Consider the following 17,524-nt stretch of genomic DNA (forward strand, 5'->3'; position numbering starts at 1 on the left):
ATGTACTGAATTTTAACAGTAGAGTACTGGTAGCCGGGTTGCCAGCACATGTTTTTTCTACAGTTTGCTTACTGTAAACTTAATTTACAGTTTATTACTGTTACAATACCATGTACTGAAATATGGTATAGTGCAGTATTTTCTTGAATATACAGTATAATAGTGGCAGAAGGGTAGCCAGTAGAATATTGTTTTTTTACATTAACAATGGAATTTCACTATAGTCCCAAATACAGTACCATGTAGTCATTTTTGTAAATAGGGAATATTACTTGCAGTATTGATGACAGCCAGCTACTAAGAGTTAAGCACTGCCTTTATTATAACCTTGATTAGCAATTTTAATGTGGTATTACACAACCTATACATATTGAATCATTCAGTTAGCTGAAATGCAACAATAAAAACTCCTAACTTGTTCATACAATCAAACTAGTTCTTCCATTACTGTTCGGTATTTTAGATGTGCATTCTTGCATTGACTGTGATAACATCAATCAATTTCCTAGCAAACTTTAGAGAATGACGCATATGAATTGCCGGTCATGACTGAATACCCAGTAAATAGCAATGAAAACTATAGTTTGACACAATGAAGGTAAAAAGCAGGGGGGGATGACATCTTTTATGAAGACAATTACATTCACGGTGCACAGTTACACCAACACTATCACAAGTATTTATCAACACAACACAAAGATTAAATGATAAACAATACACAGACACTTCTACCAGACACAAGAAGGGAAAGATAAATTGAAACATGACAAACTTGGGATAAACAACAGTCCATCACCCTAAGGCATGCTGGGAAGCTCTGCTCATCTACCCCAGAAGTATGGAGCATGTGCAGTAGCTAGCAACACGTGTCATTGACCCTTACTCATCTTCCTTGAATCAACATATGTTGATCTAGTTCATCAGAATTTTTGTTGCTTTACATTAAAGAAAACAAGAACGAGTCATATAACAAACATAAACACAATGCATTGAAACATATTTCTATTTTGGTAATAAAACACATGCCTTTGTTGATTTTTTGAGTGTAGTTTAGTTATGTTACTGATCAGTTGGAGTTTGATTAAAGATGACGAGAGAAGCAAACATTGCAAGAGAGATAAAATGTATTTCAACTTACAGTGATTTGCACATAAAGTGCAGGATTCAGAGGGATAATCCTCGAAAAGAAAGTTCAGAGTTGGCTTCACAACTTTGTGTTCAGTGTGTCTCCCCTACAAATACAGCAGTGCTCTGTATTCATGGGGCCTCTCGGCCCCTGATTCTAACACCCCCAGAATTCAATGCTATTCACAGTATATTGGAGTTTTTTTTCGAAAATGACAAGCTGCCCATAAATATTGCCCAGAATGCATTGTTTTCTACAGTATAGTACCGTTTTAATGGGAAATAGTTGTTACTGTCGGAATTTGACTGTTTTCTTACAGCATTTTGTTGCAGTGTATCTCAAAGTAGCTTTAGCTGAATGGGTGGGTCTTTAGTCTGGACTTAAACTGAGAGAGTGTGTCAGAAGTGTCTCTGTAAGTGTTAGGAGTGTACTGAGTGTGTTAAGGGAGATGCGATGGTCTCTCTATAAGTAGTAGGAGTGTACTGCATGTCTTAAGGTAAACACTATATTCTCTCTGTAAGTGTTAGCAGTGTGCTGAGTGTGTTAAGGTAAAGACTATATTCTCTCTGTAAGTGTTAGCAGTGTGCTGAGTGTGTTAAGGTAAACACTATATTCTCTCTGTAAGTGTTAGCAGTGTGCTGAGTGTGTTAAGGTAAAGACTATATTCTCTCTGTAAGTGTTAGCAGTGTGCTGAGTGTGTTAAGGTAAACACTATATTCTCTCTGTAAGTGTTAGGAGTGTGTTAATGTCAAGACTATATTCTCTCTATAAGTGTTAGGTCTGTACTGAGTGTGTTAATGTTAAGACTATATTCTCTCTGTAAGTGTTAGGTGTGTACTGAGTGTGTTAATGTTACGACTATATTCTCTCTATAAGTGTTAGGTGTGTACTGAGTGTATTAATGTTAAGACTATACTCTCTCTATAAGTGTTAGGTGTGTACTGAGTGTGTTAATGTTAAGACTATATTCTCTCTGTAAGTGTTAGGTTTGTACTGAGTGTATTAATGTTAAGACTATATTCTCTCTATAAGTGTTAGGTGTGTACTGAGTGTGTTAATGTTACGACTATATTCTCTCTATAAGTGTTAGGTGTGTACTGAGTGTGTTAATGTTAAGACTATATTCTCTCTATAAGTGTTAGGTGTGTACTGAGTGTGTTAATGTTAAGACTATATTCTCTCTATAAGTGTTAGGTGTGTACTGAGTGTATTAATGTTAAGACTATATTCTCTCTATAAGTGTTAGGTGTGTACTGAGTGTGTTAATGTTAAGACTATATTCTCTCGATAAGTGTGTACTGCTATGATCAGAGATGAGTTACTCTGAGGTCCCTTTTCATCGCTTATTCAGTTGTAATATGACACTGTGGGTGGGCAGAGGAATAAGACTGTAAAAAAACAATGGAGAAGGCATTGTCATTACTGAGAAAAAAAGATGAATACATGGATAAGGACAGGGATATTCGGAAGGGTAGAAAATTGTGGGATAATGTACTAAAAAGAGGAACCACCACCACCACCACCACCACCAACAACAATACTACTACTACTACTACTACTACTACTACTACTACTACAAATAATAATAATACATGTTTATAAAAATCCAAATCCCAACAGAGGGCAGCAAAATTGTTCATTTTAATACGTACTTTACTGATGCCTAGGGGTAAATTCCTTTGTCGTATAGCAGCCTGTGAGAGAGGACACATTAGAACATTAAGACACCAAAACTTGGGAAGGACAACTGAACCTTTCAGCCTTAGCACACAGGGGTGCAAGGTAATTTCCCCTACAACCCCTAAGCACTCCGATGTTTTTTTTTTTAATGCTTTTTTCTGTCTGAAAAAGGAGAATATTGCTAAGAGTTTTCTGAAGAAGCTGAATACTTGGAATAACTGCATTTCCCTTAGTGTTGTGCATAGGGTAGAATTTCTCATGGACCAGGACTGAAGGCTTTACAACTGATTTAATCAACCAACCAGTCATACTGATCTCTATCGATCAAATACTGTCACAGTGCTTGTCAAACAAAGCACTACAAAATAGAGCCGCCACCTCAGCACACGGCCTCATGTGTGTCCATGCCTGATTAACTCTTACCACAATTACTTAAACCCTTTTACCTCTATCACTTTCCACACATCAACTGTTAGTAACTGGACTGTTGTCAGCCATTAGGAGTTCATAAGGAATCAAGAGTGAAGAGATTTGGTTTGGGATTGAGTGCTGGGACCAGAGATAGGACTTTAATGGGATAACCATTTGGTGTTGAACACTAAACATCTGCTTAGTCACCCACTGTGTGCCTTTAACATTTGTCATTTCACTATACAAAATAATGAGATTTCAAAATCTAAGTCAAAGTTGGCACACACAGAGCACAAGGTTCCTCCCCAAGACCAAGGCACTTTGGATCTCACCACTGAGACTATCTAACAAATCATCTTTCATTTCAGTAAGATATGTTTTGCCTTCGATTTATTTTTCCTTCTTTTAAAAAATGATTCAGTTTCCTGTTATTTTTAGTGCTTTAAAGTGGCAGAGAGGAAAAAGTGCCGGTGGATGTCAGAAATGAGGTTAAAACCTCTTTACTCATCTGACCGGCTTTGGACCACAGCGGAGATTAACGACACTGATGGTCTTTTTTTCACTCCAGCCAGAAGATTCCTGCATTTCCCTTTCCAGAGATAAAGTGATGCCAGCCAACAATCCTCTTTAACGCCAGCAATAGCATTTTTTCAACCTCAGGTCCTTCATGCACTATATAAGTATTTCGCTAAATTTTGTTTTCTGAGCCATCCATAGTTATACTTCTAGGCTGAGCATGTACTTAATGTCAATGGGTAGAGCTGTTTTCAATTCAAGGAAATTCTGGCACTGTGTAGGTCTGAGGGCTGATGTGGAGTAAGACGTGTATGATTTTTGTCAAATTGTATTTGAAGAGGGGAGGAATTCAGATCAGGTCTGTGACTCTGCGAGGCCTGAAATTTAAGACGGGTCAAATAATCTTATCAGAGACTGTAGTGTGTGTGTGTGTGTGTGTGTGTGTGTGCGCGTGTGTGTGTAGTAACAGTGACACTGATTCATATCCTTTTGAAGCATTTAAATGTTCAGAGCAAGCATACAGCCTTCCTTAAACGTGCTTGGCTATGATTGGTGGAAACTAATCAGTGCAGAACAGGCATATTTTAAATACTTTTCTATCTGTGTGAGCAGGTAGACGGGAGGACAACATGAGGTGAGGTTCATTTAAGTCATCATTCACACCTTTTTTCCCTGCCTTTCAAAATTTGTTTGCCTGTTTGTTTGTTTGTCTCTAGCAGCTCAGTGCAGTAGTCTTCATTGGGCAGACGCTTGTTGCTCTTACGGGCTGTTGATCTAATAAAGAAATCAAAGGTAGTTAAGGCATTCGAGATCTAAATTATTAATGCACTGCTGGGATTTGGTGGGTTCTTATTTACTGCAGAATACATCATTAAATCCAAAACGTAAGAGCAACCTCACTCATTAGCTTGGTGTCTCCAGATTCTTGAAACTGTTTAGTCTGACACAAAGAGAGCTGATTCATTTCCTACGGCCATCCCAGAGTTACCCCTCTTTAAGCTGCCTTTGAACGGGATTAGGATAGTGTGTTATTTTGGTATCCAACAGAGGACAAGACACTGCTGTGGGGCTAAAATAATACAAGAAAGGCATGCTACAGCTACTGTCCTGTAATCCAGTGATAATCTTGTGCAAAATTCTTACTCTGATGGACCCCTTAGGTTGAGAAGACACATATACACAGAGGGACATCTGAGAAGACACATACACAGATCGTCCAGAGTGTGACTGTGACTCAGAACAATGGGCTGTGGATCTTACTGACACAGAATTTCCCAAGCCCGTTGAGAGACAGAAATTGGCTTTTTTTTGTTTTCCTTTTTTTTGTTTTCTTTTTTTTTTTTGTTCAGTGAGGTTGCCAGCTGTAGAAGCTAAATAGTTACCAGTTCATTGGTACTGCACGTAAATCAGTATTTATTTATCCACTCATGTATTATGCTATTCTTACCAGGACCACTGACCTGAGCACTTGCAAAGGGACAACTGATTTAACTAACCAGTCAACCATCCTGATCTTTATCCATCAATGCATCTTTCAGTGTATCGGAGCACCTGTTTTTGTAGAAAACTGATTTAGGGTGCTTTCACACTAGAGCTTTTGGAGGGGACCCGGGTCCCCTTGAGCCGTTGGTACGTTTTGTTGATGTGAACGCTGTTTTCCGGTCCAAAAGTAAACGCTATTGATGACGTGTAATTCGTTTTATTAATTAACAGGCAATTTTCAAAAACGCTAAGAAGCTTAAAAATAGTGACTAGAGGACAGTTACGTGGCAATTCACGCTTGTCGGATCTAAAAACTATTTGGAAAATAACGGCAAGTAGCCACACTGTTCGCTCACCTTGAAGGTATGCGTGTATACTCTGAGAAGCCGCCTGTGTCTTCTAAACCCTCCTTATCCGATCGCAGTCGGGTACAGACCAGCCAGATGGACCAAGTGTGAAAGCAGCCTTAGAGACTACAAAATTGAGTGTATTTTTTATATGCATACCTGAATCATGTGACCCATACTCCTTTCCCTTGACTAGTGTTCACAAGATATTAATTTCAATCCAGATTCTCATTAATTGGACAGTTGGTTTAGATGTTGACCTTTTGCCATCCATAAAAAAATCAAGAGGCTAAATATTTAGATGGGACTGATAAATAGAAAACCCTGATAACACATGAACACTGTTCTTTTAGTGTGACACAAAGACACCTGATTCAACTCCTAAGCAGCTCACCATGGTGTAGATTGGCTGTATGAGATGTGCCAGAGCTGGACTGTAGAGCTGAGGGCAGGGAAACCTGGAGGAATGGACCAGGGACTGATGATGTAGGCAAACACAGTCATGATATTCTGTAAGCTCTTGTTTGGGGATACTTCTTTATTAAACAAAACTCACAGTGTATCATATTCTCACAGACAAGTTCCATCAGTTGATAGAAATGGTCTATGCTGGCCTCTTTGTGCATTAGATGGTGACTGTATTTACTCAGTGCTGACAGAAACCCGTTTCGTTTAAGCACACACAGAACAACTGTGAAATGTTTGTACAAGAACAAATAAAACCCAAACCCAGATAAAAAACAAACACACCAGAGAAACAGACAAGTTCCCATAATTACAGCTGTATTGATTGTTTTTGGTCATGGTGGATCTTACCTGTTTCTGAGAGAGAATGACATTTAATAGCACATTTCTGAGATTTCAGGCAATTTCAGAGCAAAACTATTTAACCCTCACTGTGCAGTAAAGAAGTACAGATGGTCCGTAGTAATGTACAGAATAACCCTGGTTTAGCAACATTTCTTTACTGCATTGGATTAATGTGTCAGAGGTTCAAACTGTGGTCACAGAAGTAGGATAGCTGATGTGGCACACACTTCCATCTTCCATGACCATTCTCCATGAGTAATCCAACATCTTCTTCTGTCCCAGCACTGATGAAATAGTGATGATTTCTTGGCTGGTCCCTCATGTAATGTCTAGGTAACTTTCTCTGGCCATAAAATTCATGAAATTCAAACAACCTCTACAGTTCATTCCCTTGGGTTGTGTTAAGGTAAGATCAGTGCAGTTTTGCTCTTTCAGTCTACCACCGTCCTTACCGGTGTGTGTGTTTGAGAATCATTTGACAAGCAGAACAGAGTAATGTGTGGGATGAATGTACAAGATAAAAAAGAAGGAGGCACCTCAGCGTCACGCCATCCACAGTTCACCTCATGTGGGGCAGCTTCACGCTGACACCTGTTTCCATGGTAACAAGCCGATCCTCCTGCCCCAGCCCCTGGCTGCTGGTGTGATGGTGGTGACGATGATGATTCCTGACCTTGTGGTCATTTTTCTCCGTCCTCCCGCTCATATTGTCCCCCCTGAGGAGCCTCCTGCTAGGTGAGAAGGCTCATGCCCAGGAGTGGCCTGGAGACAGAGGGCATTTCCTCCCTGCAGTAAGGTTACATGCAGTCTCATGTGCCGTTATCTTTTGCCTCACTGCAGAAATGTGCCCTGAACTGTCTCATTTTCCAATCATAGGTTGCTTGCTGAGAACAGTCTGGGTTTGGCTTATGTGGCCTATTGGAAACACAGCAGTTTTCTGTCTTTATATACATCTGTATAGAGAACCTAGCACTGCACCTGTGATTTACTGCATTTACTGCAGTGCTATATTATATATAAATACACACACACACACACACACACACACACACACACATTCTCTCTCTCTTTTTTGCCAAAAGTTCGTTTGTAGTTTAAACTTGAGCACTACTAGGTCTGAGAAAATATTTCACTTAATATGAATCTGGAGTTAACAATTAAAATGCCACATGCATCAGTTGTCTTTCACTTTCACTTTCACTCTTTCTTGTAAAAACGCTCATCTACACATTCATAGCTGTTACCTTGATTGTCATGAAAGGACAGAGAGACCACAGTCATTTCAAGTCATTCACAGTCATTCTAGTTTACGTCTCACAGCGACAATAAAATTTACTAAAGTGAATCTGAGTGGTTTAGCATGAAAAAGAAATCAGATCAGTTACATCATGACATTTTACAGGGTCTGTCTTTATGCATTTTAGTTGTAAAATTGTCATCTCTGTTCCCCGAAGTTCTCCAACTACTGCTCATGATGTCGCAAATTTACAAATGTCCAGAAAGCCAGATTCAAATGCTACTAACACTTGATTAAAATACTCACTCGCACATTGTTATCAGATGTGAGTTGTCGCTGTTCACTGTAGGATAATGTAGGATTAGGAGAAGCGCGCTCCTCGCCTCAGATTTTTATCTGATTGGCCTATGCTGCCAATCGCTAATACGTACTGTATGACACTATACGTACTGTACGACAATGTCCTGTTCAGTCACCCTGCATTTTCATCGGAGAAAATTGTTTAAAAGTTGAAGATAAATCGTTATGTTTTTTTCAGTTTTTAAGTCTTTTTCAAGATAGATTATACAATTTTATTTCAGTGCACTGATGTGCGAGCAGAGGCGAAAGGTTTGTTGTTTTCTCTTTAATACCTTTAACAGTAGAGAAGCGTACAGCCCATTTCCTCCCTCACTCAAACTCATGTGCATAACGTTTCCCATTTCGGTTTTATCATGTTAAATGGGCCAGTTAATTGGCTTTCTGGATTCTAACCGGTACGCGCTTTTAAGGGAGAAGCAGATTTTCACTGGCTTCACTGAACGGTCTTAAAACAGGCATTTAAACGCCAACTAGAATTAGATCAGATCGCCTGGCTACTTCGTCATGCTTGTCTAAATTCACTCAACAACAAGCGCGGACTGTAGCCTGAATTAACTGTGGACAAGTTTTAGACATTGCTGCTGCTAGAAAGGTCTTTGACCCTCCTTGATTACTTACCATAGATTTAGATGAGAAAAATAGTCAACTGGCATCCTAATATGACCGCGTGTTATTTCTCATATGAGAGATATTTGTTTGTTGTCTTGGCTCTTAAGAGCCTAAGCAGCCCCAAAGCTGTTTTGAAGCTGTACTCAGTGACCCTTCTTTTAAGTGTGCGGCTTTTTGCCTCTTCCACACTCTGTCGTGAGAGTCAGACGGGTTAAAAGGCACTTACTCCATGCCGTTTATCCCAGAATGATTCTTATGGATAACTCCAGTTCTTTTCATGTATTTAAGAGAGTGGCCCAGTTACAATACTCAGGGTCCAGAGCTTATTTTTAATCAAAGGCAACTATATGTGACTATATGAGAGGAATATATGAGTTTATCATATGCATTGATTTGGTGAGAGCTAGCTTCCTTTATCCTTAAATCCTAAACTAGCCCCACTGCTGGTATTCAACAAGGACTTGCATCCAAATAGAAGTGAAAGTATGGAATCGGGCATACAGGTTTGAGCATACTGGTTTTATTGTTGTTGTGGCTCTGACTTTCACTGTCCCACACAGATTGCTATTCTAGAGGGGATGGTAGATGTTCCAGTTTTCTACTTGGGTCTGTGAGAAGAGGAGATCAGTCTCTTCTGCTTTAATGTTATGTCTTTTTTTGCATTCCTTGATTTGTTGTGACTGCTTTTCATCAGTTTTTGAGCATGTGAACTGTCCCTCCCATAAAGTTGATCCTGTCTTTTGTAAGTAGTCAAAGTCCGTTTCACATGATGAGAGTTCAATACCTGACTACCCAAATACCAGTTGATGTTTAGAAACAGAACTGTGACCCTTGGCCTGACATGCAGGGTAAAATATAAGAGGGATATTTAAGGTGACAGATTGGGTATCTGTTTGGAGCACTGACGGGGGTTTTCCTCATTTTATGTTCTGCAGCATCAGCAACAGGATCCTGGCCCGGCGTGAGAGAAAGAGCCTTTTGCATTTATATGGTCAGAGAAGCCATGCTACGCATGTTAAAAAGGCAAGCAGCGAAGGCAGATAGTGCCCTCATGTTTTTTTCCGTGACAATAATTAAATGACTATGTCCTTCTCATACAACTAGTGTTTATACAGTCAGGGGGCCAGAGAGATTGGCTTTAGTTCACTTATATGGCAATGCTTTATGTGAATTGCACTGTTTTGTAGATTTGTACTGTAGAGGGTATAACTCTGCTCTAGGTGATGCTGGATCAGGTGGTGTCAGATCTGCCATGATCAGACCTCCTTACACACTGTAAACCTGAACATTCAAATAATTTAATTCTGTTTAGTTATGTAAACTGAAAATGTCCTTGTGAACTCTATTGACTTAAAAATTTTGAGTTGTTATAATATGTAGTCCAATTTTGAGTAATGTAAACTAAAAACTTCTGATTAATTTCAAATCACTTTTGGATTAAGTAATATAAACACCAGATTATTAAGTCAATATAATTTAAAATTTTGGAGTTCCAACGTTCAACGTTAGCACCGTGGTGCATTATGGGGCATCTCTGTGTACATTTGATGTAGCGAACTTTCTACAGCGACTGGAAAGAGTTTTTAAAAAAGAGAGTGGTCACTACTGTTGTCATTACAACTACTTTGCATTTGGTGCAGTGCTTGGCTGACAAGCCAGTGGTGCAAAGCTACCATCTGTAAGATAATGACTTAACACCTCTAAGTTAGAATCTCGCTTACACAATATAAAACCTGACACTGAATAAATGTCTCTTGCTCTCTGAGGATACCAGTGCGGCAGGCTGTCCATATCTGGAAAGTGGGTGGTCGAAAAGTCATATGATTCTTAGTCAGGGTCTCATATGAATAACATAAAATACATACTGTTTTAAGATGAAAAGCCTAATTCTGGTAACTTAATTACTAAAATATATGAGTTGAAATGGTCAGTAATTTGATTTAACTGAAATTAAATGGTACAAGTAATTGTAAAAAAAAAAAAAAAAAAAAACCTAGCTCTGAAAGCTTTTCACTTTATAATCAGTTGCCTATTTTTTTTTTTTTAAGTTCTGTTAACTTATTTGGGTTTACTCTGAACTTGTCCTCTTAAGTTAAGCTTACTTGAAATTTTCCTGATATTTTTAAAGTAATGTAAATGTTTAGTCTTGTACGAAACACAGATTTTTTTGAGTATACATTACTATCTAAAAGAGAATCAATACAGTTGTCAGAAGTTAAATGTTTTAGTTACTTGGACTGATTTTAGTATTTAAGTCAATTTGAAATTTTGAGTTAATGTTAACAAACAATACTGGAATTATGCTAGTAATCTGTAGTAACAGTTTCAAGATTTATCCACTTAAAAGTAATCAGTTACTTTACTTGGGGATTTTGAGGCAATCGGTTTCCTGACTTTTTCTAAGTAAAGTAAACTTATTAGAATTTACAGTGTAGAGCTGATCAGGCTGTTGGTATCCCAGCAGGCTCTCTGATTTTCTCACTGTCTGTTGTGTAATCAGGCTGAGGAGAACTGGATTTAAACCTTGGACCCTTTATCGCCTCAGCACTGCAAACCTAGCAGAACTCTGCACGTAAGCTCTGAACCGTGTGTTTAACTGGGCTTTTTAGATCTTAGGAGGTGTTATTTTATTGACTGCAGTCTCACAAGACCTCCAGCAACTTGGATCCATGACTCGTTGTGACTAACAGGCAAGATGCTTAGATATTTCAAAGCCTAAACTACAACCTTTTCCATCAACATCACGACCTTAGATCAATATGTGCTGTCACTGAGTCCTTTCAAACAGTAACTGCCATCACTCACTGGGTCAGTGCTGTTAAAGATGTCAGATAGGAAATGTCATGAGGGGCTCTATGGTGTCTGATATGATCAGTGACTTTTTTGAGAGCAAATCCATAGCGATTTGTTTCTGTGCCATGCAACAATTTCCAAACTAATGTTATTAAGGGTTATTTAAAAATTAGCTTTAATCCTGCTTTTCTTTCACACAATATTGTGGACACAAAAATACTGGCCCTAGACTCAACTCTTAGAATATTTGGTGTTTCAGTCCTCCGTCCTCCATGCCTCCATGTTCTCAGCCCAGGGTGTGAAGAATTCCCATAAGTTTCTCTACTCCTACTTTCAATGCCTCTAATTTTCCACAGCCTAACACAATACAGTAATGATCCCATGAGATGCAGTATTGCACAGAAATGTGTGACAGGTAAATATTGTGTTTGTCCTGGAAAGCTCAGAGACCGTTGTCTCTACTCTGAATGTTTATTCTCTCCACTTAATCTGCCATGCAAATTGTTTATGCCAAGAAGTCAGAGAACCTACGGCAATTAGATGAGGCACATGGTTACAAGTCAGTGAGAATTAAGTGTAAGAAGATGTGGCAGATTAAAATAGAAAACAGAATTGAAGCCATATTCTGCTGTGTTCTAAAATTAATGATGGTACATTAGTCTTACTGCTCTCTTCTCTGTTCTTTCTTCTTCTTCTTTTTGTTATTGTTATTATTATTATTATTATTATTATTGATGTTGTTGTTGTTATTATGATTATTATTAATGCTATTATTATTGTTATTATTATCTGTTCTTTCATCACAACTCTTTCCTTGGGATGGTTGTTGTTCATCTGGGTCAGGAGTTCCTACCAGTCCTCTGGAAGATTCAGGACCTTGTGATGTGTCCACTTCCAAACAGCGTGTCTGTGATGAGAGCTGCTGCCCTGTGTGTTCCAGACAGGTATTTGGGGTGTCTGTTCACCTGAGATGATGATGATGATGATGATATTTATTACTACCATCATCATTGATGTTGTTGTTTCTGTTGCTATTCTTATAATTATTTGTATTATTATTATTGTTGTTGTTTCTGTTGTTGTTGTATTATCTTTATTACTTGTGTTGCTCATTTGTTTTTGCTTGTTTTTTGTTTGTTGAGGATTTAATATTAAAAAGTTTTATTAATGTCAGCATGGGTTCATTGCCTTGCTATATGACCAACAGTATCAAGGTTTGGAAAATCTCCATTACAAAATTACTGTAGATTCTTTCCTGGCCCTGCCATCTCTGGTAACGTTGCAGTTGCACATGAGTGGCTCATTGGTGTCTGGGACAGGTTCTGTTTTCGCCCTGTGCCGTTATAGCTGTAGGCCCTTCTAGATGGTTAATAGTTCTTCTCTAAGATCTCAAAGATAATTTTTATTTCCTGCTCTCTTCTGATTGGTCCATTAAACCAAACGAGGTCGACAGGAACTCACGAGAGTTTGAACACAGTAAGTCTCAGCGTTACGCAATTCTGCCTTTAATTATGTAAGGAAATCAATGGAGAACTTCAAAGAGCCCTGAAGTTTGTGCAATTCCCATGTGAAGAGATGCAAATCATCACTTGTTTTCCTCTGAACTTAACTACTAATTGTTTCTCTGGAGGACCCTGTTCTTGGTGCTGCACAGCCCTGGAACGCACACAACTGAGGCAAAATCACTTTAGAGGCAAAATCTTTACAAACTTCATGACTGTCTCATCTTCTGCTGAACAACATATGAAAGCAAAAACACTCTGAACTGCAGAACAATAACAGTTCGCAATATTTCTGTGACTGTTGAATCTCCTTTGTATTTTTTAAACATTACACCCACATTATGCGTGAACCTCTAAGACCAAACTGAGATGTGAGAAAAGTTAATGAAATGATTAGGTGAGAGTGATTTGCTGACTTGCCCTCCATGTCAAGCAAATGCCTTTGACGAACAAATAAACCCTAACAGATTAACCCTTAAAAAGGAACTAGGTACAGCATATATAGCATCTCAGTGGTTAAATAAGTTTATGAACTGGGGTAGTATCATGTTAGAGTTAGAAGTGTCATATCCTTTGGTTTTTAATTTGATCTTCCTCAGTTTCAGGCAATAATCTTTATTATTTCTCAGTCCCTATCTGGACAAACATCTGGCTCTTCACAACACACCGGTGAGTAAGGGGACTACAATCTGTGATGAGTCCTGCACATGTTATTGAGTGGGGAGGTGACAGACAGAGGGAGGGTAAAAGCAGGGGAAAGAGTTCAATGTCAGTTCAAATGCAAGACATATTTTTTACATCTATTCAACAATCTGTATTACTGAATGAATAAATGTGGGGGTGGGAAGGAGGGTGGGGTAGGGTTGATTAAGATGAACTGATCAACAGTAGCACCTGACTTTTGGTTAGAAACTGTGATGGTAATGTTTTGCAGAGTGCTTCCATTGTCACATATAAGTTGCCAAATATCAGTTTATGTCTGTGTTTTGAGTCACTGATATCGTAATACGCATAGAAGCATGTCATTATGTGTTTAATACATTAGTCAATATATTGAGATTTCTTCATATTCTGTGTGGCTGATTTGGTGAATATATAAGGTTCGTCACTTCTCTACGTCTACATCATTGTACCACTGTTACCAGCCTATACCATGACAAGAGAAATAAGACTGACTTGACAGACATGTGTTTCTGGGGTGATGTGTTTAACAAGTCACAGTAATGCACATACGTAATGAAAACAGAACAGATGGCTACAGATCACATCTAATCAATGACTCTGATGAAATGGAGGGAAATCCCAGTATGCCCTGAGGAGCCTTGTAGGACCGTGTTCACTGATGTGTGTCCAACATATCAACACTTTTCATCAGCTGACATGCTAATGCAGTCACATATATATTCAGCCACCACTTGATTCCCAAATGACTCTGTTTAACAGGTGGCCATTTTGCTTCATCAAAAACTCTCTCTCTTTGCAAAATGAGGTAGTTATCTCTGGGACCCAGTAAAACCAGTCACGTTGTTACTCTTTCTTACCAAATTTATTGGGGATTCTTCATGTTTACATCCACAGTTACTTATAGGAAGAGCAGTTATGAGGACATTGGGTTTTTGGTTGTTTGTTTTTTTCTCCACTTCATTTTCAAGGCAAATATAATTTTATGGTCCTTTTAGGGTGCAGAAGATGAAGGGGCTAGTTTCTGTCTTTCCAGGACATCTGCCCTGTGAGTCAGCAAAATATATTGTAAAAGGCTTAAAAGGCACAGTTTCTTACCACTATGGTAAAAATTCAAACACAACCATAGACATTTTTGTCTTTCTCCCAGGCTGTTGTGGTAACGTGTGAATGCAGGCAGGGCAGACAGGGAGAGCCATGCTGACGGGGAGCTGAGGGGGAGCTGACGGGGAGCTGAGGGGTGCTGGAAATCTGTGTGAATAGTAAGTAAATGCTGTCAGAAAGGCTTATCGTGTTACAGTATTGTGTGAAATGCTGTGCTAATTAGTGCTGATTAAAAGCACAGGCCTGTGGTAGATGTCCTCTCTGACTCACTCAGGCTGTGCGGGCTTATTGCTATTCTACTGTGTCCTGCAACCAAGAGCCACTGTTAGAGGTAATGTGTAAGTGTGTGTGTGTGTGTGTGCATGTGTGCGTATGTGCGTGTGCATGTGTGTGTGTGTGTGTGTGTGTGTGTGTGTGTTTGTGTGTTTGTGCATGGGTGTATATGTATTTGTCTGTGTGTGGGTGTGTGTGTGTGTGTGTATTTGTATGTTATTATATTTGTGTGCGTGTGTGTGTGCGTGTGCATGTGTGTGTGTGTGTGTTTGTATGTTATTGTGTTTGTGTGTTTGTGTGTGTGTGTAGGTGTATTTGTCTGTGTGTGTGTATGTGTCTGTGTGTGTGTGTGTCTGGGAACCACAGTGTTAGCTTGCTGTCTGTAGATTTCCTGGGAGAAAAACTGCTAATATATCACTGCCAGACAGTCTCAGTAGATCTTTCTTTTAAACCCTTGCTTTTGAACCCCTTGTAGATTTTTTTAAGATTCTTATTCATGTTTTTATGTATATCCATTTTTTAGCATTCATGAGGAGAAGACATGCAATATATTTTAGATATAAAGACACAATACTCTATGGCTTTCTACCACTTTTTCTGCTGCTTGATACTCAGTGTTATTTAGTGTGGAGCAGCTCTCTCTCTCCCCCTTGCGAACTCCCTCTCTCCTATCTCCCGCTCTGTGTCCTTGCATGTCCATTTAAATAAATACTTTAACTCTATATGTGTCTGTGTAATAACCCTATTTTTATCTCTCCCTCTATCTCGCTCTCTCTTGCTCTCAAACCGCAGTCAGTCACTTTTATGAACTCTGCCTTACTAATATGACTGATACAGATTTGTGAGGTTGTTGTGACACTGCTGAGATAATCTCTGGTCATCTTTAATAATCTTTAATAAACTCCTGTGGAGCAGGGCTGCAGTGGCCCGTGTCTGCTCCACGGATGCTCCGTAACGTCCTGTGGATGATTTGGGCTCTGAGACCCGTGTCCTCCACAGGATTAAAAAATGATTGCAAATATAAACAGTCTGTCCCTGCCCCAGGGAAACAAAGAAAAGGTTACTGTTTTTGTGTAAGGATATGTGCCTTTAAAACTGACAGTCTTGTTTGCAATTGCTCTGCGTTCTGGAAATCTCTTTTAGCATTTTGCTAATGGACAGTGCGGGGAAATCATGATTGTGTGATTGTACATGTGTGTGAGTGTGTCTGTTAAGATACTTATGTGTGTGTTTGTTAAGCTGCCTGTGTTTGTGTGTGTATGTGCTCGTGTGTGTGTTTGTGTGTGTGTGTGTCTACATGTGTTTGTTAAGGTGCCAGTACTGTGCAGGTCCTCTGTATGTGTGTGTTAGTCTTTGATCCTGTGTGTATTTTTAAGAGAACAGTAGAGAAAGAGAAGAGCGTGGAGGTATGTCTCTGAATGTGAACCGTGCTGAGAGGTGGTGTGCTGAATTGTGTTCATGCATAACAGTAATGTCTTCATGGCAGCCACTCCGGTCTGTTTTCTACACGTTTATGTCTGCGCTCCCATGCTGCCTGTCTCCCTGTGGGGCCACAGATGGAGTGTTACACATGCCTGTCATTGAGAGTGACTGGAGACTGATTCCTCCTCACTGGGCAGGGCTGCTCAGTGAGAGAGAGGGAGGGCTGTTCTCCAAAGGTAAAGGGGATGATTCCACTCTGTCTACCTGCTCTTTTTCTTTCTTTCTTTCTTTCTTTCTTTCTTTCTTTCTTTCTTTCTTTCTTTCTTTCTTTCTTTCTTTTTGTTTTACTGCAAACAATGTAGACTAATCATCACACACGTGTCTTTGTGTGTTCTGTATGTGCACTGCAAAACAATAAGTTCTTGTTATTCCTTTAACAAAAAATCTTTTAATTTGAATGGAAAGGGTCGAGATTTGATGGGAGAATATCTGCAAGCCTTAAGTTATTATAGACATTTGACCACAATAATACAAAATATATAAGTAAAAGAAAAAAAAACAACAACAAAGTTTTTTAGTATTTTAAACATTTTAAGCATTTCTTTCTTTTAAGATCTGTCTATTGAGGCATTGTTGTACTGTGGAGTTTTATATGTTAATTTAATTTTAAAACATATAATCTAAATTCAGTATATGAAAATGTATGTGGGAACATAGTGTGTTTCTCACAGGGATCTCTCACAGTTGGAGCTGCTGATAAATGTATTCATAGAGGAGTGCAACACATTAGGAGCTGATTATAAAATCTGGTAAGGTATGTATTAGTTATGATAATCAGTCATGCATTGTAAATGCGTACATTAAACGACATGTTACTTCAATCTGACGTCACCTGTATTTTTTTTTTTTTTAATTTATAATTTTTTTTAACATAAAAGTTAAATGCTACTATGGGAAAACAGGTCTGGTTGGTAAAGAGGTTTACTAATGCTAATGATTAACATATTTTAATGACAAATGCAATTTCAGGTTTTTCCGATAAGCATTGGTTCATTCTTACATTACATTAATAAATAAAACGGAACTTTTAAAAAGGAGCTTTGCTTTGAGGACTTTGAGGACTCCACGCCCATACCCCTCCCCCAGTCCTTCTCCCCACATCCCCACACCC

This window comes from Chanos chanos, chromosome 5 (genome assembly GCF_902362185.1).
Source record: "Chanos chanos chromosome 5, fChaCha1.1, whole genome shotgun sequence".
NCBI classification, from domain to species: domain Eukaryota; kingdom Metazoa; phylum Chordata; class Actinopteri; order Gonorynchiformes; family Chanidae; genus Chanos; species Chanos chanos.